This window comes from Hyperolius riggenbachi, chromosome 6 (assembly GCF_040937935.1).
Source record: "Hyperolius riggenbachi isolate aHypRig1 chromosome 6, aHypRig1.pri, whole genome shotgun sequence".
Classification (NCBI taxonomy): Eukaryota; Metazoa; Chordata; class Amphibia; order Anura; family Hyperoliidae; genus Hyperolius; species Hyperolius riggenbachi.
In genome coordinates, this window is record NC_090651.1 from 322502707 (window position 1) to 322528121 (window position 25415).

At 45.3% G+C, this 25415-nt stretch overlaps 1 protein-coding gene across 5 annotated transcripts in view; it reads left to right on the forward strand.

Moving 5' to 3' along the window:
• The window catches only part of SHANK1 (SH3 and multiple ankyrin repeat domains 1), a 656518-nt gene that overhangs the window by 520961 nt on the left and 110142 nt on the right, over window positions 1-25415 (forward strand). The window lies entirely within an intron of this gene.

Consider the following 25415-nt stretch of genomic DNA (forward strand, 5'->3'; position numbering starts at 1 on the left):
CAGCTTTCAGCACCAGGGACAGTTCCCTTTGCCTGCTTCCCCTACTATGTTACCACTGAGAGAGAGAGAGAGATAGCTGTTAGCTTTCAGCACCAGGAACAGTTCCCTTTGCCTGCTTCCCCTACTATGTTACCACTGAGAGAGAGAGAGAGATAGCTGTTAGCTTTCAGCACCAGGAACAGTTCCCTTTGCTTGCTTCCCCTCTGCTTTGATTGAACAGTCTGCCAATGACTACAGCCTTAGCCACTGCTGCCCTGCACAGACACACACACGGAGGCAATGATGTGAGTATCTTACAGTGGGTCTTGGCTAGGCTAGCGTACAGACGGCTGCGCTGCTGCTATACCATCACAGGCGCACTGCCTCTCTCGCTCTCTCTCTCTTTCTCTCTCTTTTCTCCCTCTCTCTCTCTCTCTCTCTCTCTCTGTCTCTCTCCATCAGAAAAGGCTTTTTAGAATGAGGTTGAGCTCTGCTGTAATTCTGAGGTTCCGAGAAGCATCATGGCTTTGTCAGATGGCAGGATGCATCCCTCCCTCTCTTCTAGTTGGCCTGCCTTGGGCCCCCGAAGAAGGAGCGTCTGGTATATTTACAGGTAAAGCAGCAAAAGAGAAAGGAGCAGCAGTCACTTGTCACCCTTCTCTCCGCCTTTCTTGGGGCTGTTTTATATGCATTATTGGTGGGTGGGTGTGTGTGCGTGTATGTGTGTGCTGGTGGTGGGGGGGATGGATTGAGAAGGGGGGCTTTAAACCCCCCTTCCTCCCTTTCCCTAGACACACACTCTGATGATGATGCTGCTGCTTCTTCCGCGGAGGGCCTAGCATTACCTTTAACTTCCATTCATTTCCTATTCATTCACACAATTCATTCATCTTTCCTTCGCTCTCTCTCTCTCTCTCTCTCTCACTCTCTCTCTCTGCTGCTACACACATTCCGCCTCCTCCTCCCCACCCCCATTCACCCATGTGTGTGTATATATATGTGAGTGTGTGTGTGCTGTCTTGCTCCATTCCTGTTTACCGAGGCTGCTATGGCTTTCGTCTGTCCCTCTATTCAAGAGGGAATGAGGTAGGGAGGAGGGAGGGGGTCTTGTTGGATGATATGCCGTTGCCTGCGTAATTAACCCCCCCACATGCTTGGTTTTAAACCCCCCCTCAATATTGGCATCTATTGGGAGGAGGGGGCACTTTAAGGTGATGCGTCCATTGTGTGTGCTTAGAATGATCTGTGCAGGTTTGGTGTGTAGCCCTCCTGTGCTGGGCTTAACCCTCGCTAGGCCATGTGTCAGGCTGTTGCTCTGCAGCAGGAGGGGTTTTGCAATTAGAGGAAAGGACACCCATGTGTCTTTGATGATAAAATGATGGTTGAAAATGGAGTAAAGCCCCGGCTTCCTGTAAAGCCAGTGAGCTCAGAGAGTGACAGGCTGCACTGCTGTGCTTCAGTACCTTCAATGCAATGTATAGCCTCTATAGGATAGCTATTTCACAGCTGCAGTGTGGAATGGCATAGGCTGGATGCTGGCAGTATGGCAGTGAATTTTCGCTTGTGTCGGTGGATCATACTAAACCGGTGTTCATTTATAGGGGACGGTGAGGTGAGGGGATGGATACATCGCGCAGTTAATGCTTCTGTTTGTTATAGGTATGATTTAAATTGAGCACCAGTGATGGTCTTCCTCCTGTTTAGTAGGGGGTAATATAAAGTTTCCACTTGGGCCTGCAGAACGTTTGCCTAGCTGCTGCTGTGGAGGGTCCAGCTTTCCCTACGGCTGCCCTTGTGTGTGGCTAAGCCAAGGTAGGCCTGCTTGCTTTTGAGGAACTACTAATCCTAGCAAGCAGGACAGGCTGGATCGGGTAGGTGGCCTACAGAATATGTGTGCAGCAACTGCATAGCTGTTCCATTGGACCAGCTGGACCATTGTTTTCTATAACTGTGCTTTTGAATGGCATTGGCTTCATAGGCCTCCTGGCTGTTCAGGAACATCTGATCACAGCACTCAGGATAGGCTGAGGCTTGTAGTGATCCTGCAAAATGTGTTCAGAACCCTTCCTAGATACTGCTGTAGATGGTCCATTTCTTCCTGTAATTGTCGTCTTGCATTGCCTATATAGATCTCCTGACTGTTGGGGAGCCTGTTATCTCAACATTCAAGATACGCTGGTACTTGTAGTGATCCTACATAACCTGTGTGCAGATCTCTGCATAGCTACTTTCATTGACGGTCCATTTCTTTCTATTATTGTTGTCTTACATCGCTTTGCCTACATAGGCCTTCTGGCTGTTAAGGAACATCTAATCTCAGCATTCAGAATAGGCTAGGATTTGTTGTGAACCTATACAGGTGTCTTCAGAAACCGGCAAACGTGCGTAGCTACTGTCATAGATAGTGCTTTTCTTCCTAATACTGTTGTCTTTCATTGCCTTGCCTATATTGGTCTTCTGGCTGATAAGGAACATCTAATCTCAGCATTGAGAATAGGCTAGGACTTGTTGTGAACCTACATAAGTGTCTTCATAAACCTGCAAATGTGTGTAGCTACTGCTGTAGATAGTGCATTTCTTTCTATAACTGTTGTCTTCCGTTGCCTTGCCTTTATAGGCCTCCTGGCTGTTAAGGAATCTTAGGCTGCGACTTGTAGCGAACCTACAAACTGAAAACGTGTGTTCAGAAACCTTGCCCATGCAGGCCTGCAGGCTCTTGATTATCACAAGGTCCAGCAAAGATCGTCTTACTGGTTGTTCCTTAGTAAGATGGGGGGTCTCAGATTCCTGTAGTATATATCGAGGGAAAATGCAGTTAAAGTTATCCTCCATGGTGATACATATAGTGCTAGTGTTCAAGGATAACTGTAGTGAGACTATGGAGGCTGTCATATTTATTTCCTTTTAAACAATACCAGTTGCCTGGCAGCCCTGCTGATCTACTTGACTGTAGTAGTGTCTGAATAACACCAGAAACAAGTATGCAGCTAGTGTTGTCAGATCTAACAATAATGTCTGAAACACCTGATATGCTGCATGCTTGTTCAGGGTCTATCGCTAAACATATTAGAGGCAGAGGATTAGCAGGGCTGCCAGGCAACTGGTATTGCTTTAAAAGAAATAAATATGGCAGCCTCCATATCCCTCTTGCTTCAATTGCCCTTTAAGTGCATGAATCCATAGCAGACAATGAGATTTTTGCTTACTGTGATCAGAAAGGTGATTGGGCTGCTGTTTGGTTGCACTTAATATTACTACAACACTTTAAATGCACATTCATTTTAAACTCATGAAATATGTTTGTTTTTATGGTGAGGAAAAATATATAATTAGAGGCTACATCCAGTGAAAGCTGCATGTCAGTGTTCAGTTGTTCTGGAGATACAAGGCTGCTAAAGTCAAAGTGAAAGCAGATTGAGGTCAGTTCTTGAGAAATTCATATTAGTCAGGAAAGCCACCCATCATTCTGAATGACCAATAGAGACACTGGAGAGGTAGACAGGGTGGGACCAGACTGATCTTTTACTGAAGAAGTTGTTCTTTTAATGTCATTCAGCTTCTGTATCTCTCTATAACGAATGGTCATGTGCACGTAAGTTAACCACTTGAGGAACGCAGTGTTAAACCCCCCCTAAAGACCAGGCCATTTTTCTGTAAATGGGCCACTGCAGCTTTAAGGCCTTGCTGCAGGGCCCCATACTCAGCACACAAGTCATCCCCCCCCCCCCCTTCTTATCTCTCCACCAACAGAGCTCTCTGTTGGTGGGGTCTGATTGCTCCCCAGTTGTTTTGTAATGTAACCTTTTTTTTTCAATTTATTTTATATCCCACCCTCCCTCCCTCCGCCAGCCAATCAGCGTGATCGGCTGTCATAGGCTTTAGCCTTGTCACTAGGGGAGTTTAACACCGCGGTCCTCAAGTGGTTAATAATTGCAGGTAACTGCTGATTGGGTATGTTGTTCATTTTTGCTTCTTTTCTGCTGGTCAGGTTTCTGAAAACATTGCTTTAAATCCTGCTGTTAGAACTGCCTGAAATAGGTTAACTACCCATAATCCTCTGGTCACTAGAGACCAGGGGGTGGGAGTTCCAACAACGCGACCAGCTAGTCTCTACTGGATAGCAGTACTGAAGAAACCTTTACTGAGTGCACACTTCAAATCTGTGTCACATTACCTGCATTTAATGGCTGTGCTGATCACATGTTCCCATAGCTGTGTTTTGCTGCCAGATATTTGCTTACACAGGAACTGACATCTGGACTAATATTAATTGGAGCTCCTTACAGGGTTGAGGAGACATGTTGTTTTAGTTTTCAGAGTGAAATGTTGTCCCATTCCTGCTTGTTATAGGATTTAATCTGCTTGCTCAGCATGTAAAGTGCTCCTTTAGGGCTCGTTCACACTAAGGGCGTTTTCTGCCTGTTTTCAAGCGCAGGCGATTTTCAAAATCGCCCACAAAACGCTTGTGCAATGAATTTCTATGAGAAGGTTTATATCAGCACGTTGCGTCCGCAAAGCAGTGCCTGTACCATTTTGTGGTGTTTGTGCTGTAATGGAAGATATAGGAAAAACGTAAAATGCTCACAAAATCGCTTTGTGCATCGATTGCTTTCGCGTTTTTAAGAAAAAAATTATTTTCTTGGTCAAAGAGTTCACTTCCTGATTTGTGTCAGGGAGCGAATGAAAAAAACGCTCTTGAAAAGTGCTTTTAACAAAAATGCAGCATGCGGTGGCGCTAAAATAAAAGCGCACAAAAAACGTAAACCGCTTGTGTTTGAGTTTTTGTTTTTAGATGTTAACGAGGCCTCATTGTTTTCTTTGCTTCATAATATTCCACGTATTTTGTAGGTCTGGACTGCAGGCAACATCTGGACTCTTGCTACACAACCACCTTGTTGTAATACATGCAGTATGCAGATTGGTATTGTTTTGCTGAAATACTTAAAGCCTTCACTAAAAAAAGGCATTATCTGGATGTCAGCATATACCCCTCTGAAACTTGTAGATACCATTCAGTATTAATGCTGCCTTCCCAGATGTACCAGCTACCCATGCCATGTGCACTAATACACCCCCATACCATCACGGAATCACGGATGCTAGCTTTTGAACAGTGTGCTGATAACAAGCCAGATGGTCCTTACAGTTTTTTAGCTAGAAAGAAATGGTCATGATTTCATAAAAGAATTTCTAATGTTGAGTCATCATGCTACAGGGCAATTTCCTACTTCACCTCAGTCCATCTTAAATTATATTTGGTTAGTAATAGGCAAGGATATTTCTGGAGCATTCTTATACATGGTTCCTTCTGTGCATGGAAGAATTTTAAGTTGCATTTTGGATGTAGCTGCAAACTGTGTTCATAGACAATTCTGTTTGGAAGTGTTACTAAGCCTATGCAATTATTTTCAAGACGTGGCTTTGCATTAATACAGGGTTACCTGGGGGCCCAACTATCACGGCCATCCAAAACTGGCATTCGCTCTTGTTTCTTTAGAGATCTCTCCAGATTCATTTTATTTTTAATGATATTATGTACAGTTGGTTATGAATTCCCCAAGTTCTTTACACTTTTACTCTGGTGAACATTATTTTTAATGGACTACTGAAGTGAGACGTACAGTATATGGAGGCTGCCATATTTATTTTCAGCAATACCTGTTACCTGGCTATCCTGCTGATCTATTGGCCTCTAATACTTTTAGCCATAGACCCTGAACAAGCATGCAGCAGATCAGCTGTTTCTGACATTGTTATCAGATCTCACAAGATTAGCTGCATGCTTGTTTCAGATGTGATTCAGCCACTACTTCAGCCAAATAGACCAGGAGGATGGCCAGGCAACTGGTGTTGCTTAAAAGGAAATAAATATGACAGCTTCCATATACCTCTCTCTTCAGCTCCCCTTTAAGTTGCCCTTTAAATAATGCTGCATTTTCTGGTACACCCCTTAAAGGGGAACTGAAGTAAGAGGTATAGGGAGGCTGCCATGTTTATTTCCTTTTAATCAATACCAGTTGCCTGGCAGCCCTGCTGGTCTATTTATCTGCAGTAGTATCTGAATAACGCCAGAAACAAGCATGCAGCTAGTCTTGTCAGATCTGACTTTAAAGTCTGAAACACCTGATCTGCTGCATGCTTGTTCAGGGGCTATGGCTAATAGTATCAGAGGCAGAGGATCAGCAGGGCTGCCAGGCAACTGGAATTGCTTATAAGGAAATAAACATGGCAGCCTCCATATACCTCTCTCTTCAGCTCCCCTTTAAGTTGCCCTTTTAAATAATGCTGCATTTTCTGGTACACCCCTCTCCAGGGCCGGTTCTCTCATAAAGCAAGGTGAAACATTTGCATCATGTGCACAGATTACAGGGGCAGCATTATTGTACTGTGTTTACACTAACAGCATGCGGTCAGAGGAGGAGGAGAAGCGAGAGGAGAGCAAGGTAAAGAGGTCATCATTGGGGAAAAGCAGCTTGTTGTGCTGTGTGAGGATCCTGAAAGTGAGTGTGTGTGTGTGTGTGGGGGGGGGGGGGGGGGGGGCAGGAGAGCAGCAGTGTTTCATTTGACTTGCTAAGCACAAAGGAGGAGGTGACGCTGCTGCCCTGACTAAGTGATGAGGAATGGAGTGGCTGAGGGTGAGCAGTTTGTTTGTCACAGACTTACTATTGTGTTGAGCTGCAGCATGTCATGTGAGAACATTAAATGACGCAGAGTAAAATGTTGGGTGCTGTGTGATCATTCCAAATTGAGGGGAGGGGCGCATCCTCACAAGTTTGCCTCAGGCAGCAAAAAGTCTACAACCGGCCCTGCCCCTCTTTATCTTTATTCATGACTTTGTGAAGCCCCTTTGATATCCAGTAATGTTTCTGACCCTTTGCCAATTAATCTAATTAGTAGTGAGATATTTTATAACATTTTTGTTGGCATTACACAACTTAGTACCATCTTGATTTATCTCCACTATTGGATTTGACATGCTACACCATAAGCGGTTCATGGTTTTTCATGTGCTTTTTCCTTTTCTGGAATATCTGCATGCTCTCCACAGTCCCACAGTTGCTCAGTTCAGAGTATTTCTACAATTACCTCTTTGCCCGGGACGATTTTATTATTGCTAGCATGGGAGCTGCCATTTTGCTTGTGATGTCAGCAACATGCACTACAGCATTGTCTCTGCATAGTGCTGCCGTACTGTTATCTGAAGTGACCGGATGTCACGGAGAGGTGCTTCCTCAAAAGTTTAATGTTTGCAGAAGGGAAATAAAAGTTCTTCCTTTTTCATAGCTTCCAACTGTCCTTTTTTTGGAGGGACAGTCCCTCTTTGGGAGCCCTGTCCCACTGTCCCTCTTTATCCCTCATTTGTCCCTCTTTCAGGACTGATGCACAGATCTATGTAACTATAAGTATTTTTCTATTGAAAAATGTGTTTAATTGACTCTGAACTTTTTGAGATGCCCATTAGAGAGGTCGCGAACATCAAATTTTTGATTTGTGAACGGGAATTTGCCACAAACGTTCACGAACCGCCATAGATTTTGACGGGCAGGCGAATTCTAAAACCTTTAGGGACTGTTTTTGGCCACAAAACTAGAAAAGTTGTTTGAAATGGCCTAACACCTGGACGGGGGCATTCCAGAGGGGGATCCATGGCAAAAGTCCCACCAAAAATTACATAGTTGATGCAGAGTCGGGTTTTAATCTCTAAAGGGCAGAAATCACATTGCATTCCTAAATGTGTGGAATAAAGTGCTTTAAAACATCTGGCGTGTGTACATGTCGATCAGGTAGTGTAAGGGTTAGGCCTAGTTCACACCGACAGATGAAACGCTGTGTTTACTGCACCGCAAACAACTGCAAAGAGCATTAGTGATAACCTCAGGTGAGCCAATCATTGTTTTTATTAGATGACACCCTCATGACATAAATGTTAGTTTGATGCACGCATACATTTTCTTGTAGTAAGTATATAAATGTTAGTCCTCTTGGTGGCAATCTTTGTGTAGTGGTCGCCATGTTTGCGCACACATTTGCGAAAGTGCAGGCGATGGCAGTTTTCCAGCCCCTGTGGTCGGGCTGAGGTAGTTCAATGACCGTAAAGTGACCACAAAAACACTGATTCTGCAGTGTGGGCCCAGTGTTGGCCTAGTAGGCTTTATTGATCCCTTGAGGTGACCATAAAAAAAATGGTTTTGCCAAAACGTATCCAGCAGACTGAATTTAGTCTGTCCACAATGAAGCAACGACCTTATCCTCTTGGGTGTGCCAACACACTAATGTAGGTCAATGCTTCATTGTGATACACAAGCCCCTTCACCACAACAAGGTAACAATCACAAAGGGGAATTGACATGTACATGCCTTTTTTTTGTCTGTGAGGCCTTATGCAGCGGGCAGTAGAAGTGGATTCTAGATGCCAGTAGTGGTTCACTCAGCTGTTTTTGTTTTGTTTTGGAAACGGAATGTCACTTGACGCAGGTCAGGTGACAGATGGGTTTATACTATCTGCAACAATCACTTCACAATATAGGCCCTATACAGGGGGCAGTAGTGGATAATAGATGATGCCAGTAGTGGTGGTGAAGGATTATTGGGTTATCTAGTCAGTGCACTACTAGGACCAGCAGACTGATCTCCAACAGTTAACGTGTTCACTAGACACAGAGGACTGCAATATAACAAAAACAAGAAACACAATAAAACAGCACTTATGAGGGTATTATGAAAGGTGCTCTACTTCTAGCAGCAGTGTGCACTCCTGTGTCCAACAGCTAAAATCCGTGCACTGGACAGTCAGTAGACACACAGAACTGCAATATAACAATAGCAAGAAAACCAATGCACCATCTCTTAACCACTTTACCCCCAGCGGTACGAATTTCTCCGTCCCTTTTTTCCCCCCTAAAAAACCAGGGACGGAGAAATCCGTACCTTCCGCGCTACCGCCGCTGTCCGCACTCCCGCCGCTCGTGCGCGCGCACCCGCCGCTCGTGCACGCCACCGCCCGCTCGCCCGGAGATCAATGAACAGGAAAATCCATTCCCGTTCGTTGATCTAGCCCCCGCAATGATCTGCTGCTTATTTCAGAAACAGCGAGATCATTGTGAGTCTCCAGCCTCCTACTGCTTCCTGTAAGCGTCCTTCCGGACGCTTACAGGTCGCATGTAAACAAACACTCTGTGGCCATCTTGTGGCCAAATAGTAAACTACACCCTAAAAGCATTTTACATATACAAACATTACATTTACACAATAAATTAACTCATTACCTCCCACACTCCCCAATTTTTTTTTTTTTTTGTAATTAAAAAAAAAAAAAAATACAATAAAAAAAAAACATAAATAGTTACCTTAGGGACTGAACTTTTTAAATATTTATGTCAAGAGGGTATAACACTGTTACTTTATAAACTGCGGGCTTGTAATTAGGGATGGATGCAAAACTGAAAAAAATGCACCTTTATTTCCAAATAAAATATTGTCGCCAAACATTGTAATAGGGACATAATTTAAATGGTTTTATAACCGGGACAAATGGGTTAATACATTTCATGGGTTTTAATTACAGTAGCATGCTTTATTTAAAAACTATAATGGCCGAAAACTGAAAAATAATAATTTTTTCCCACATTTTGTCCTATTTCCCCATTAAAACACATTTAGAATAAAATAATTCTTGGCATAATGTCCCACCTAAAGAAAGCCTAATTGGTGGCGAAAAAAACAAGATATAGTTCATTTCATTGGGATAAGTAATAATAAAGTTATAGACGAATGAATGGAAGGAGCGCTGAAAGGTGAAAATTGCTCTGGTGGTCAGGGGGTAAAACCCCTCAGTGGTGAAGTGGTTAAACTCCACCGGGGACACAGAACAGAGGCCACACTAACGCTATCCCTGCAGCACAGCACAGCTCTCTCCCTAAACTCTTTCACAGCAGCTACAGGCAGAGTGTAACATGGCTGCCATGCTGGTGTTTTTCTAGGGGTGTGGTGTGGTCCAGGATTGAGTCCTAGCTGATTGGCTGCCATGTGCCTGCTGACTCTGAAGTTAGAGGTAATTTTTTTGACTCTATGGTGATATATAGGGGGCGGGTCGAAACGCGCCATGTGTTCGCCTGTGATCAGGAACATCCGTTCTTCACCATCTCCAGTGCACATACATCTAGAAATGTTTTCGCAGATCGACCAAGAGACAGATATCTCTCTGAAGAAATATGACCATCGAGAGATCTGTTGGCTGCACATACACTGCAGGCCGATTCCCGATCGATTTCAGCATGAAATCTCTTGGTAATTGGCCTAGTGATGCCGCTTTACGGCCTCCGCCACCGCCCCCCCAAATGTCAATGTACCCCCTCCAGTGCATTAAAATCTCTCACCTGTTCAATTGCCGCGAGTGTCCAGCTGTTCTGGTATCCTGGTGTGTGACATCACACACACCAGGTGCTATATGTGTCAGCCACGTCGTCACAATATCACATGGCATTACTGCCACACATCCAATCGACCAGACCAAATTTTCCAGCTTGCTTGATTGATATGTTCAACTGATTTCAGCCTTAAAGAGAACCAGAGAAGAAGCATCCTCATGTATTTTATTACATTTATCAGTGGGAACATGACAGTAAACACCTACCCTGCTTTTAGTTTTATTCTTCTCTGCGAAATCTGCCTGTTATCAGCTGCGATAAGAATCCCCGACTGAACATTCAGTCTAGGTTTGACCTGAAATCATTATAGCTGAGTCAGTCTTCTGTGATGTCTTTTCAAGCCGAAGCCTGCCCCCTCCTGGTTCAGCTTTCCTGCTTTGCATACACAGAGCTCTGATGACATGGGGGGAGCTGCTGCTGCCGAGAAAGAAGCTCTCAAACAGACAAGTGTGGCTGTGTGATCTGTGTGCACTGACTGTACAGTCATCATGCAGTTTCATTTTTATGAAAGACACTTCCTACCGGCAGCTGCACAGCATACCAGAATAATGAAAGCACACAGTTTAAAGGCTGTAGTAGCAGCCCTACTTGTTTATAGTCTCATAGAGCCTAGACAACACATCCAGAACAGCTCATAACCTGGAAGCAGAATGGGTATGAGCCGGCGGCCATAATTGAGTTTTCTTGGAGCAATAATGGATAAAAAACACTCATAAAGGCACACCAGAGTGTCAAAATTATCAGGTAGAGCATTTATTCTTTACAAGCTATCGACTGATATATTTATTTTGTGCGAAACATTCATCTCTGGTTCCCTTTAAAGTGTACCAGAGACGGCATAACCTAAAGAGTTGATACTTACCCGGGGCTTCTTCCAGCCCCATAAGAATGTTTGAGTCCTTCGCCGTCCTCCCACGATCTGCTGTTCAACCGCAATCATCCCTGGAAACTGGCTAAGTCATATCAGTTGTGGTCTTCTGCGCATCTAAAGGGATACAGAAAAGCAGTAAAGGTGAGGAAATCCACCTGCTGGGCAAGCAGCAGTAACCCTGTGTTATCACTCCCAATAGAAACCTGCTGCAAGTCTTCACTGTGAGCCGCAACACCTGATTACTGCTGCTTTGCCAGCAAGTGGATTTCCTCAGCTTTCCCACCTCCCAGTCCAACACTGCAGAAAAGCTTTATTAAATGTTTTATTTTGCTGCTCCGTCCTACTCAAGTCCTGTCTGCCAGTGCATCAGATCAAATAGGGTGAGAAGCAGGGCTGTATGGCTCTGGCTGTCTGTCTGGCTATCCCTATTGGCTGTCTGCTACATCTGTCAACTTTTACCAGAGTTGGATGTAAATACCAAACACTTTTACTTGATTTACCGAACGCTTTCATCTTTGTGAATTGCAATTTCCTGACAATAGGTATTTACAGCACAAGTTGGTAATTTTACTTTTCAGTGTAATAATAGGTTTAGTGCATTGGCCTTTAGTAAGGTGTTTGGTAAAATCAGCTGTTTTCTCTATTACCCAATGCAGTATTGCTTATTTAACTGAGGCCAAAGTGTCAACTCTCACACTTTCATGTAAATTCATTGATAAACTAAAGATTGCAGAACAATCCCTATAATAATATTACTTTCTCACGTTCATTCATCACTGCAACAGTAACAGTGCTTAGTGGGGAAGGACATCACTTCTTTATCCATCAGATATATCTCTGTCAGATCAAATTTCACAGGGATATATCTAATCTGTGCCACACACTAGGAACAGATTTTTAATAGATTTCAGTATGAAGGTCGATTAAAAATCTATTGGACCGCAGCATTGCACTGATTGGTCCAGTGCAACGCTATGGGCCATCGATCTGCTGCCACTCTTGACCCACTGCTGATTGATATTTTCCATCTGGAGTGATTGGCTAAATCTACTGATCGATTGGTCCCTCCACTGCATCAATCTCTAGAAAATCCAATCAAAGTGATTGGCCAGATATCATTGGAAAAATTGATAAGGGTATGGCCCCTTTACTCAGTAACATCATACCTGCAAGTAAGGTCATGTCTAGATATTCCAAAAAGCAGACGGCAGCTCCCATGAAACGGAACTCACAGATTGTGCAGATCTGGTTAGCAAGGTAAGAGGAAACTGTGTAGCAGTAGAATGATAGTATTGTGGAGGAAATTTGCTGAAATACGAAGCTAGCCTGTCCAAGATGTAAAGCAGTGCATGGTGGGAAATGTATGCTAGTGTCTGTGTATTACAATATAGCTCAATGGAACATGTCGTTCTGTATATTCTGTCCATTTTTAGACTCCTGAAATGTTTTAGTTTTACGCAGTGTGCAAAATGTTTTAGAAGATCTATTTTTATTGCTACTGTTGTCTCAGTTTGAGAGAAATTTCTTTGCTTCCTGTCTTGACAGGAAGTAGGTAAATAGTTCCTACGAGGAATGAAAAAGCAGTTAATATTGTTTGAAGAGTGAGAGCCTAGCCCAGGCATGGGCAAACTTGGCCCTCCGGCTGTTAAGGAACTACCACAATGCATTGGAGGAGTCTGAGAGCCACAGTCATGACTCATAAAGGCAAATGCATTGTGAGACTTGTAGTTCCGTAACAGGTAACAGCTGGAGGGCCAAGTTTGCCCATGCCTGGCCTAGCCATAATCTTCCCCATTGAAACAATGCCTAAAGGCCCATACATACGTCGGATTTTTCTGAACGACGGGTCGTTTGAACGTTCCGTCGTTCAGTCGTTCGCACGTCAAATCCGACGTGTGTACAGACTATCGTTCGGGTGATAAGACTGGTTTCCAGCGATCCGCCGGGCGGGTCGCTGGAAACCAGTCTTATCACGCGAACGATAGTCCGTACACATGTCTGATTCCGCGTGCGAACGACTGAACGACGGGACGTTCAAACGACCCGTCGTTCAGAAAAATCCGACGTGTGTATGGGCCTTAAACTCAACCTCTGTCCTTATCTATTGTCAAACTTGTCCTGACTTTCTCCTGAGGTTAGCAGATAAATATAGCCTAACCTTAAGGTGCGTACACAAATCCAACTTTATGCCTGATTGTTGTCTGGATCGGTCGTTTCAATGACTTGTCAGGTAAACGTCGTTTAAGCGTCACGTACACACGTCCAACAAAGTGACCTACAAACTAATATACATGTCATCTGACAGCCTGTACGCTCAATCACAAAATCTGTGCGTCATTAGTTTGATAGAAATCCTGGTATCCTGCACCTCTACACGCATGCACTGACGTATTAATTGTTCAAATGACCGTTAGTTATTTGTAGACACGTATTGACCTGACATTCATTTAAACAACAGTTGGTTCAACTGATCCAACAAACGGATTGGGCAAAACAGCTGTTATGAGTCGCACGACTACACATACACACGTCCAACTTGTTGTTCAAATGACAAGTCGGACGACAAGTTGGTTGGAAAAGTTGGACGTGTGTATGCGCCTTTAGCCTACCCGTAGGATATCTCAAGGCTGTCACCTCAAGCCTTTCTAAACCTCCACCTTCTTGACCATTCTAAGGCAGAGACATTTTTGTTACTCACCTATACATATCAACATTGCCAATCAAGCCTGTGGAGTCAATACAAAATTCCTTCGACTCCAACTCAGAATCCTCTGTTTATGATTCCACTGACTCCAACTCCTCGACTCCTCTAATTTGCATACAACTATCTGGTGGATTGAAAATATATAACATAAAAAGCATCTCATCACTACCAAAGGTTAGGAATTATAAACATATATTAAGAAGGCATCTGCTCTTCGGAACAAAAAGCTCCTGGCAAGTAAGTTGGCACTTTACCTCGTCAGCCATCATGGCCAGTCATTGGCAATGCGAATGCCCCAGTATGTTGTCTGTATAATAAGATTAATTGGAGTGTTATATCAGCCGAGTACCAGCATGTAGCCCTGCCACCTTGAAGAAAAGGTCCTCGACCTTTGCTTTATCTGATATAGAAAAGGCAAGGGCTATTTTCTGCAAGGAAGCAGAGCTATGCACCAGAACCCAGCTGATACAGGGTTCCAGTGAATCTTATTAAACAGACAATGTGATGGGACATTCTAGCATTTAAGCATTAGTTGGTCCTCTGTTTTTTTTTACGCACAGTAGAGGTGCATTATAACTATACTTAGGATATTGCTGTAGATAGGCCCGAATTTACATCACATGAGCCTATAGGCACAGACGTCCTGGCACCCTAGACTTCTACTTCCATGAACCTACAAATCTACATTGAACCGCACCACAAGTGTGCTGGCTGGCCCAGCTGTCACTTCTCCTTTACTTCACTTGCCCGTCATAAGTAGCTACATGTGTTCCTTAGCATTAGGTGGCCAGAGGTACCTAATGTAGCTAGAGTTTCCCCCAACTAAAGGGGTTTACATCACAGGAGCCTATAGGCACCGATGTCCTAGCACCCTAGACTTCACCCTCCATGAACCTACAAACAGCTGCCGAACTACACCACAAGTGTGCTGGCTGGCCCAGCTGTCCCTTCCCTTTCCCTTGCCCCACATAGGTAGCTACAGCCGCCCCTTAGTATTAGGTAGCCAGTGCTATCCTCAGTTTTAGAGGGGTTCTTTTGCGAATGAGGAAAAAAATAAAAAGTGGTTTATGCATAAACTAATAAACATCCTTCTAAAATAGTGTAAAAAGTATTTTTTTAAAAATGATTGGTTTCATCAATACAACATGTATTGTAAATAGTGACGGATGACGGCTGGGAGGCTAATCCATTTGTTAGGGGTGGTTTTTTTTCTTACTTTCTTTTCACAACCATAACTGCTGCCTACATACTTTTCAGTGGCATAACCCACTTCTAGCAGGATTCGCTGTTATAACCCTAATAGCTGAGCTCTGCTGAGCTGCTCAATATGTGTTTACATTGTTGAAAGGCAACCAGACCCCGTGCAGAGCCTCGTTTGTAAAAAGAGTCATAAGCTGCTGGGAGAATCAGTCCCACCTACACCATATGATTCTTTGTCAGATTCGATTTAATTTGATTTGATTCATTGATATAAATTTGATTCAATCTGACATGTCCGATTCATGATTCGATTCAGTTCAATTCAAATTGAATCAAATCATGAATCAGACATGTCAGATTGAATCAAATCAAATCAATGAATCAAATGAAATTGAATTGAATCTGACAAAAAATCATATGGTGTAGATGGGATTGATTCTCCCAGCAGCTTATGACTCTTTTTACAAAACAAGTCTCTGCATGGGGTCTGGTTGCCTAGCAACAATGTAAACACATATTGAGCAGCTCAGCCAAGCTCCGCTGTTATAGCAGTTAGGGCTATAACGGCGATTCCTGCTAGAAGTGGGTTATACCACTGAAAACTATGTAGGCAGCAGTTATGGTTGTAAAGGAAAGTAAAAAAAAAAAACACCCCTAACAAATGGATTAGCCTCCCAGTCCTTCATACGTCACTGTTTACAACACATGTTGCATTGATGAAACCAATCATTTTAAAAAAAAAACTTTTTACACTATTTTAGAAGGATGTTTAATAGTTTATGCATAAACCACTTTTATTTTTTTTCCTCATTCGCGAAAAAACCCCTTTAAGTAGTTACAGGTGCCCCATAGTATTAGGCAGCCAGAAGTACTCTCAATATTAAGTAGCTAGAGGTGCCCCTGACTGAAGGGAGATCTCGTCAGTGGAATGTCTAAAGGTGAGGTGAGTAACCTCCCATTTACACTCTCATCAGGTCTCTGCATAGTGATGGAGGGAGGAAGGCACTTGGGGAGGGGAATAAGCCACTTTTCCATCATCAGGCGCCTGTAGGCATTCGCCTACAGTGTCTTATGGTAAATCCGGTCCTGAATAGAAATCAAAACTAGTCCTTGGTAATAGTACTTGCAGAGGGTGCAGACAGGAACAAAAAAATTAATTGGGCCCTAGGAAATCTAACTGTGGGTACATGTAAGAGTGATGTGCAGGTACTCTGCAGAAGAATGAGGGGATTCTTCCTCTATTACACATTCTTACACATTCTTCATGTACAATCTAAATCAGGTTTACGGTGGTAGCCAATACATCTGCGATCAGTGTGCACAACAGTCTCAGTGGATTCTCAACAGCTCTGCGGGGAGTGGAAATGTAGAGTATAGTACTACTGTGTAACTTAATTTGTAGTCACCAACCCCAAATGTAACAATAGATCAAATTCATTGATTTCATGAGCACAGAGAGTACAAGAATTTGTACGGATCAGCTCATACACAGATTGGAACACGGCCTCAAAAACAAGAGGATCTGGGAAGCTTCTAGACCAGGGGTGTCAAACTCTCTTTTAAAAGACAACTGTAGCAAGGGGGATATGGAGGCTGCCATATTTATTTCCTCTTAAGCAGAACCAGTTTTCTGGCTGCCCTGCTGATCCTCTGCCTCCAATACTTTTAGCCATGGACCCTGAACAAACATGCAGCAGATCAGATGTTTCTTTTTGTCAGATCCGACAAGATTAGCCACATGCTTGTTTCTGGTGTTATTCAGACACCACTGTGGCTAAATACAGGAGTTGGACAAAATAATGGAAACACCTTGAAAATCAACAAAATATGTTTTATTATGGTGTAGGTCCACCTTTTGCGGCAATTACAGCCTCAATTCTCTGAGGTATTGATTCATACAAATTGTGAATTGTTTCCAAAGGAATTTTAGCCCATTCTTCAGTTAAAACACCCTCCATTTCTTTTAGAGAAGATGGCGGCGGAAATCGACTTCTTACTTGAATCTTGTGGCCAGATGAGATGCTCAACTTCATTAGAATGTTCCTCGTGCCATTCATTAACAATTCTATCTGTATGGATTGGGGCATTACCATCTTGAAAGATGGCATTCACCTCCAGAAACAGTTCTTGAACCATAGGATGAACTTGGTCGCCCAAAATTCCTAAATAGTCTCAGCTGTTAATTCTTCCATGAAGGGGAATCATTGGCCCGGCGGATTTCCAAGAAATAGCACCCAAGATCATCACAGAACCCCCGCCATGTTTTACGGTTGGGAGAATGCAATCTGGATGTCTGTTTCCAAACGTACACTCGGCCGGAGGTCAGAAATAAGGTACACGATGATTCGTCAGAGAAAATCAAATTTTTCCACTGCTCGAGGGACCAATTCTGATGGTTTCTACACCACTCTAAACGCTTTGAAACATTTGTCTTTGAGAGCAGAGGTTTTCTAATTGCAGTTCTTCCGTGGAATGCAGATTTGTGCAGCTCCCGACGAACAGTTTTTGTGGAAACTGGGTTCTGTAGGTGTTCATTCAGCTCTGCAGTGATTTTAGGAGCCGTGGTCTTGCGAGCTTTTCTAACAATTCGATTTAGAGTCTGACAATCTCTCTCAGACAACTCGACTTTCGGCCACAACTGTGCTTTGCTAAGGACGTTTTTCCTTCTCTTTCGAAGGCAGTCATTACTTTTGAGACAGTACCTCAAGCATTCGGGCAGTTTCTGTTACAGTAGCGCCTGCCATACGAGCACCAACAATTTGGCCTCTTTGGAAGTCTGAGAGATCTGCCATTTTTATAAATTATAACCTACTTTGGTTTAAATATTTGTGAAAAACTATTATTTTAATTAAACATATCAAATAACAAAAATAATAAACCAAAAAAAAAAACATATGTCAAGTTTTGATTTCTTAAAGCATGTTCAAAGATTCTTAAAATGAAGCATAACATTGTACACTTTTCCCCTATGCTTGTGTAGCATCCTATGCTTGGTAACTGCCCCCCCCCCCTCTCTACCCTTGCATCTCCAGTCTGCAGCATAATTGGTCGCATGAGAGTGAGTGTGCGCCCTTCGGAGAGCACCTTTAGCCATGGGACGCAGCAGACCGGAAATACTTGTCACGCACACATGCGTATGAAAGTCCGCGTGAGTCGCATCACGCGAATGGAGCAAGCGGATTGGTCAGCGGGAGCAGGAGAGCGCACCCAGAAGTGCTTTAAAGGGAAGCGCTTGTTTGGCAGACCTGTCCCTCGCTGCTGAGACTACAAACGGTCCGAGAGGATGCATATTTAATGCGCAACAATTGTCGACCAAGTGGTCTCTATGCTCGGTGTACCTGGAGAGGAAGATGTATTGTCAATCTATTGTTACATCTGTTGGAAATTTTGATGAATCACATTAACCTCCCTGGCGGTAAGCCCGACACAGTGGATCGCATGGCCCCGGGAGGATTTTTTTTCGTGAAAAGTGTTTAATTATCTTCAGCTAGCACTTGGCTAGCTACTTGTGCCCCCCAAATGCCTCCGCTCTCCCCCTGATCCCCGTCGCAATACATACCCCCCAGGGATCCCGCGATGGTGCAGCCTCCTGATCAGCTCCAGGCTTCGCTATGGGGAGGATCGGGACTGCGCATGACGTCATGTCCGATCGTCGCCATAGCGACGACTGAAGCTAATTGGGAAGCTGCGGCTCTCGCGGGATCGCTGACGGATGAGTCTTGCCGGCGGCGATTGGGGGGAGCAGATAGGTGCCGGTGGACTTGGGGGACACAGGTAGCTAGCCTAGTGCTAGCTACAAAGTTTTAAACTACTTTTTTTCTAAAAACCCATCCCGCTGACGCAGCCTCATAAACTTCAAACCGCCAGGGAGGTTAAACACAGAGGTGTGCATTTTACTGGTGCCCACATGCTTTTTTACTGCTTTATGGAACCCTGTTCAAAGATTATGTTAGATGTTAGATGTTTTCATTATTTTGTCCAACCCCTGTAGATCAGCGGGGCTGCCAGGCAACTGGTATTGTTTAGAAGGAAATAAATATGACAGCCTCCATATTGTTCTAACTCCAGTTGTCCTTTAAACTGCAATAGGAACCTACGATAATAACTGATCATGGTCAGTAGCGTAACTGAGGAGCTTGGGACCCCAGTGCGTGTTTTTCGTGGGGCCCAAAGCAGGGCCGGTTCTCTCATGAAGCAAGATAAAACATTTGCTTCAGGCGCAGAGGTTTCAGGGGCAGCATTTTTGTACTGTGTGTACCTTTTTGAGTAGGAATGGAGCGGCTGAGGGTGAGCAGCTTGTCACAGACTCACAGCCAGCCTGTAACGATCGGTGAAGCACAGAGAGGATCTGATTACCAGTGATCTGCAGAATCACTGGGAATACAGATGTATACCAGATTATACGTGATCTGCAGTATCACTGATAATCCGATATACTAGCTAACCTCTGTTCACCTGAGTAGAGTGTAGTGTTAGGTGCAACAATAACACTTAGAGGACTAGGCCTCAGTGCAGCAAGGAGTACTGCACAGATTCCTTCCGCAGACCTGAGCTCTCCAAGATAGGAGGAGTCAGACTGACAGTAGGAAGGACAGACTGAAAGTAACCTTCAGGAGGAAGGATCACTAACAGAGCGAGGAACCGCCTCTAACAGTAAGGTCGGTTCTCGAGGTCGGACAAGCCAGGTCGTACACACACGGACAGATAAAGTACAAGATCAGGAGGCAAAGGCGGAGTCAAAGTACAGGCAGGGTTCAGCAACGAGGTATCAGATATATCGGGGTACAAAATCAGGAGGCAGAAGCAGAGTCAAGGAACGAGCCGGGGTTTGGCAACAGAGTATCAGAAATATCGAGGTACAAGATCAGAGTTCAGGAGGATAGTCAAGGCAGGCAAAAGTCATAACAGATAATCACAATCAAACTAGTACTTTAGCTATCAACAGAATCTAGCTAAGTGTAGGATTACAGCTCCAGCTGGTCCCGGCACACTTGCGGATCTGACTACGGATCTGGGTGCTCCCACATATGTGATCGCACGCCAGACAAAGAGCAAGTGAACAACCAGCAGTATATATACTCTAGGACCTTTCCAGGACCTCCCTAATTGCTGGTCCAATGAGAGCAGTGGAATTTGTCAGCTGACCCAGCTGGTCAGCCGACTATTTAAACTTTGCCTCTGTGCTCGCGCGCGTGTAAGTCTGAATGTTGGTGGACTATCAGTCCCAGCCACACCAGTACTGTCATGCAATGTATCTAGTGCGGGGGCCGCCTCTGATGCGGATTCCGCCGTTATCAATGCGGATTCCGCCGTTACCAATGCGGATTCCGCTGCACTGCCTATGCGGCATGCGGCAGTTTTTCTGCGTTGTGACGCCATGCTGGACGCGGAAACAGCCGCCTCACTTCGAGAGACGGCGGCCTTTCCGCGTTTCCTTACAGTACCCCCCCCCCCCCCGAGGAGTGGACTCCGGACAACTCCTACCAGGTTTCTCGGGGTGTAAGGCATGAAACTCCCTCTTTAACTCGTCTGCATGCATGCGTGAGCCCGGTACCCATTGCCTCTCTTCAATGCCGTACCCTTTCCAATGTACGAGGTACTGTACCGAGTTTTGTACCGTGCGTGAATCTAAAAATTTTTCCACTTCATAGTCGGGTTGGGCATTTACCAACACGGGAGGAGGAGGAGTGGGACCCACCTGGACTGCTGGTTTAAGAAGGGACACGTGGAAGGACCTTACCCCCCGCATGCTGGTGGGAAGGTTAACGGTATAAGTGACGTTATTAATCTTTTTTGCTACCGGAAATGGACCGACAAACCTGGGGCCTAATTTATCTGAGAGCTGTTTCAGGGCCAAATGACGTGTGTACACCCAAACAAAGTCTCCTGGCTGGAAGCTCCACTCTACTGAACGTTTTTTGTCAGCTTGACCCTTCTGAGTAAAAAACGCCTTTTGTAAACTATCTCTCACCGTGCGCCAAATGTCTTTAAAAGACCTCTGCCAGGCCTCCAGAGCTGGAAATGGGGTGGAGGCCACTGGCAACGGTGAGAACTTGGGCAATCTTCCAGACACAACCTGAAACGGAGAGAATCCGGTGGAGGAGCTTTTCAAATTGTTTTGTGCGAATTCCGCGAAGGGCAGAAATTTGACCCAATCGCTCTGTGTCTCCGCAACATAGCACCTCAAAAATTGCTCCAATGACTGGTTGATTCTCTCCGTCTGCCCATTGGTCTGTGGGTGGTAGCCCGATGAAAATGACAGCTTCATGCCCATTTGTTGGCAGAATGCCCTCCAGAATCTAGAAACGAACTGGACTCCCCGATCCGACACTATATTTTCCGGAATGCCGTGCAGCCGGAACACATGTGTAATAAACAGGTCAGCCAACTCCTGGGCCGAGGGGAGTCCTTTCAAGGGCACGAAATGGGCCATTTTGCTGAAGCGGTCAACTACCACCCAAATGACCGACATACCTTCTGACTTAGGAAGTTCACCCACAAAATCCATGGACAAATGAGTCCATGGTTCACTCGGGGTGGGTAAAGGCTGCAAGGTACCCACAGGTGCCAGCCGGGAGGGTTTACTCTTGGCACAAATTGCACATTCCCTTGCAATCTGCTGCCAAGGACGGCCACCAGGCGCATCTGGCTACCAGATCCTGAGTTCTAGATGCCCCAGGATGCCCAGCATTTTTATGCGCATGGAACATCTCTAGAACCTGGAGACGGAACGGTAGCGGAATGAACAGTACCCCTGCGGGCTTCCCTTCCGGGATGTCTTGTTGAAAGGGAATTAAAGTCCCCTTCAAATCCTCCCAAGTCTCAGTTGCGGCTAGTACCAACCTCTGGGGAATAATAGTCTCTGGAATAGAGGGCTGTGCTGTCTCTGACTCGAAGCACCGGGATAAAGCATCCGCCTTGACATTTTTGCTACTCGGGGTGTACGTAATAATGAAAGAGAACCTGGAGAAAAATAATGACCAACGGGCCTGACGGGGTCTCAACCTCTTAGCCCCCTCAATGTACTCTAGGTTCTTGTGGTCAGTGTAGACCGTGACCGTATGCTCCGCTCCTTCTAACCAATGTCGCCATTCCTCGAAAGCTAACTTAATGGCTAAAAGCTCTCTGTTGCCAATATCGTAGTTCCTTTCCGCAGGGGAGAACCTACGGGAGAAGTAAGCACACGGGTGCATTCTACCCTGCAAGCCAGATCGCTGAGACAGCACAGCCCCCACCCCGACCTCCGAGGCATCCACCTCAACAATAAATGGAAAAGACGTATCCACATGTCTGAGGATGGGTGCAGAACAAAATAGGCCCTTCAGGGTGGCAAAAGCCTGTAACGCCTCAGGAGACCAGTGAGTGGTATCTGCCCCTTTCTTGGTGAGACTGGTAAGTGGAGAAATGACCGTAGAGTACCCCTTTATGAATCTCCTATAATAATTGGCGAAGCCAAGAAACCGCTGAAGGGATTTCAAGCCTACCGGCTGAGGCCATTCCAGAACAGCGGAAACCTTGGCAGGATCCATAGACAAGCCTGTGGTGGAAATTATGTACCCCAGGAAGGCGACAGATGTTACTTCAAAGATACACTTTTCTATTTTTGTGTACAATAGGTTCTGCCTTAGCTTGTTCAAAACGAACCTCACATGGGTCCTATGTTCAGAGAGATTGTTGGAGAACATCAGAATATCGTCTAGGTAGACTAGAACAAATTTCCCCAACACCTCTCTGAAGACCTCGTTGATGAGTTCCTGGAAAACGGCCGGGGCATTACACAACCCGAAGGGCATCACCAGGTACTCGTAATGCCCGTCCAGTGTATTGAAGGCCGTTTTCCACTCATCGCCCTCTCTTATGCGTACCAGGTTGTACGCACCCCGTAAATCCAGCTTAGAAAAATTCTGGGCGCTCGTGATCTGAGTGAACAAATCGTCTATCAGGGGTAGCGGATAGCGATTCTTTACTGTAATCTTGTTGAGACCGCGGTAATCGCTGCAAGGTCGCAGGCCTCCGTCTTTCTTTTTTACAAAAAAGAAGCCTGCCCCAGCAGGCGACCGAGACGGGCGAATGAAACCTTTGGCCAGATTCTCCCTGATGTACTCTTGCATAGCCAATTTCTCGGGCCCCGACAAATTGTACAAATGGCCCCGAGGAGGTACACAACCAGAACGGAGATCAATGGGACAATCGAAAGGGCGATGTGGAGGTAATTTATCGGCTGCTTTGGGGCAGAATACATCCGAATATTCAGCATACTGGTCTGGTACACCTCCCACCTGAACTCTGGTTTGCCCCAATGTTAATTTCCCCAAACACTGTTGAAAACATTGAGGAGACCAGGAGGTTAACTGACCCGTGGCCCAGTCTATTTGTGGTGAATGGATCTGCAACCATGGCATGCCTAAGATAATGGTGGAAGTTGACATGTGTAACACAAAAAATTGCAACTGTTCCCCATGCAATACCCCTATGGTGAGCTTCACCACCGGAGTCTGCGACAGAGCACGATTCCGTTGCAGAGGGGAATTGTCCACTGCCGTGACCTGAATGAGGGGTGTCACAGGAGTGAGCGGAATACCCAACTCCTGAGCAAACTTAAAGTTCATAAAATTGGCCGCTGAGCCTGAGTCAATGAAAGCCTCAGTGGCCACAGATTTCTTCTCCCATGTAACTGTACAAGGGAGAAGCAATTTCTTTTCTTTAAGGGGTGCAAGTGGCGTGCCTAGGGTGTCACCCCCCACTACTCCTAGGCAAATTCGTTTCCCGACTTGTTCGGGCAGTTGATCCGTCATTCTCCGCCTTCGCTCCACCTGGGTCAATTTCGAACAACCAATCTGCATTGGTTCGAGTGGAGGCAAGGCCGGAGGAGATGAGACAGACGGAGATGGCGTTACTAAGGGTGCAGCGGAGGGTGCCACATATGATGTTACCCTGGCACTGTGACTGCCCCAAATCTGCCTCTGATGGCGTAATCGACGGTCGACTCGAATGGCCGATGTGATGGCCTCATCGACTGTCCTGGGCTCGGGCAAGGTTAGCATTAAATCGGAGACCTCCTCCGACAACCCAGACAAGAAGTAATCCATGAGGGCAAAATTATCAAATCTGGCCGTGACTGACCATCTGCGAAATTCTGCCGCGTAATCCTCGACTGAACCCCTGTCTTGCCGCAAAAGTTTGAGCTTCCGCTCAGAGGTTGCCGCAAGGTCAGGGTCGTCGTAAATTATGGCCATGGCCTTAAAGAATTCCTCTACCGAGGTCAGAGCAGTATCGGTAGGAGGCAGGTTGTATGCCCATGACTGGGAGTCACCAGTCAGCAAAGTTTTAATAAAGGTGACCCGTTGGGTCTCAGTCCCCCGAGGATCGGGGTCTCAACTCGAAGTACGATAACACTCTACTCTTAAAATTCCGGAAGTCAGACTTGTGGCCGGAAAATTTATCTGGTACGGGCATACGTATGTCAGCACTAGGAGGAGATCGCACTGAATCAACTGACGTCTGGAGGGTTCGCACAGAGCCTGATAGGACATCAATCATAGTCTTGTGGCTACCCAGCACTTGGTTGATGTTTTCCACCGAAGTGGCAAGTGCGCCCAGACGGTCAGTGTGTGCGTCCATTTGCATTTTTTGGTCTGGCGTTCTGTAACGATCGGTGAAGCACAGAGAGGATCTGATTACCAGTGATCTGCAGAATCACTGGGAATACAGATGTATACCAGATTATACGTGATCTGCAGTATCACTGATAATCCGATATACTAGCTAACCTCTGTTCACCTGAGTAGAGTGTAGTGTTAGGTGCAACAATAACACTTAGAGGACTAGGCCTCAGTGCAGCAAGGAGTACTGCACAGATTCCTTCCGCAGACCTGAGCTCTCCAAGATGGGAGGAGTCAGACTGACAGTAGGAAGGACAGACTGAAAGTAACCTTCAGGAGGAAGGCTCACTAACAGAGCGAGGAACCGCCTCTAACAGTAAGGTCGGTTCTCGAGGTCGGACAAGCCAGGTCGTACACACACGGACAGATAAAGTACAAGATCAGGAGGCAAAGGCGGAGTCAAAGTACAGGCAGGGTTCAGCAACGGGGTATCAGATATATCGGGGTACAAAATCAGGAGGCAGAAGCAGAGTCAAGGAACGAGCCGGGGTTCGGCAACAGAGTATCAGAAATATCGAGGTACAAGATCAGAGTTCAGGAGGATAGTCAAGGCAGGCAAAAGTCATAACAGA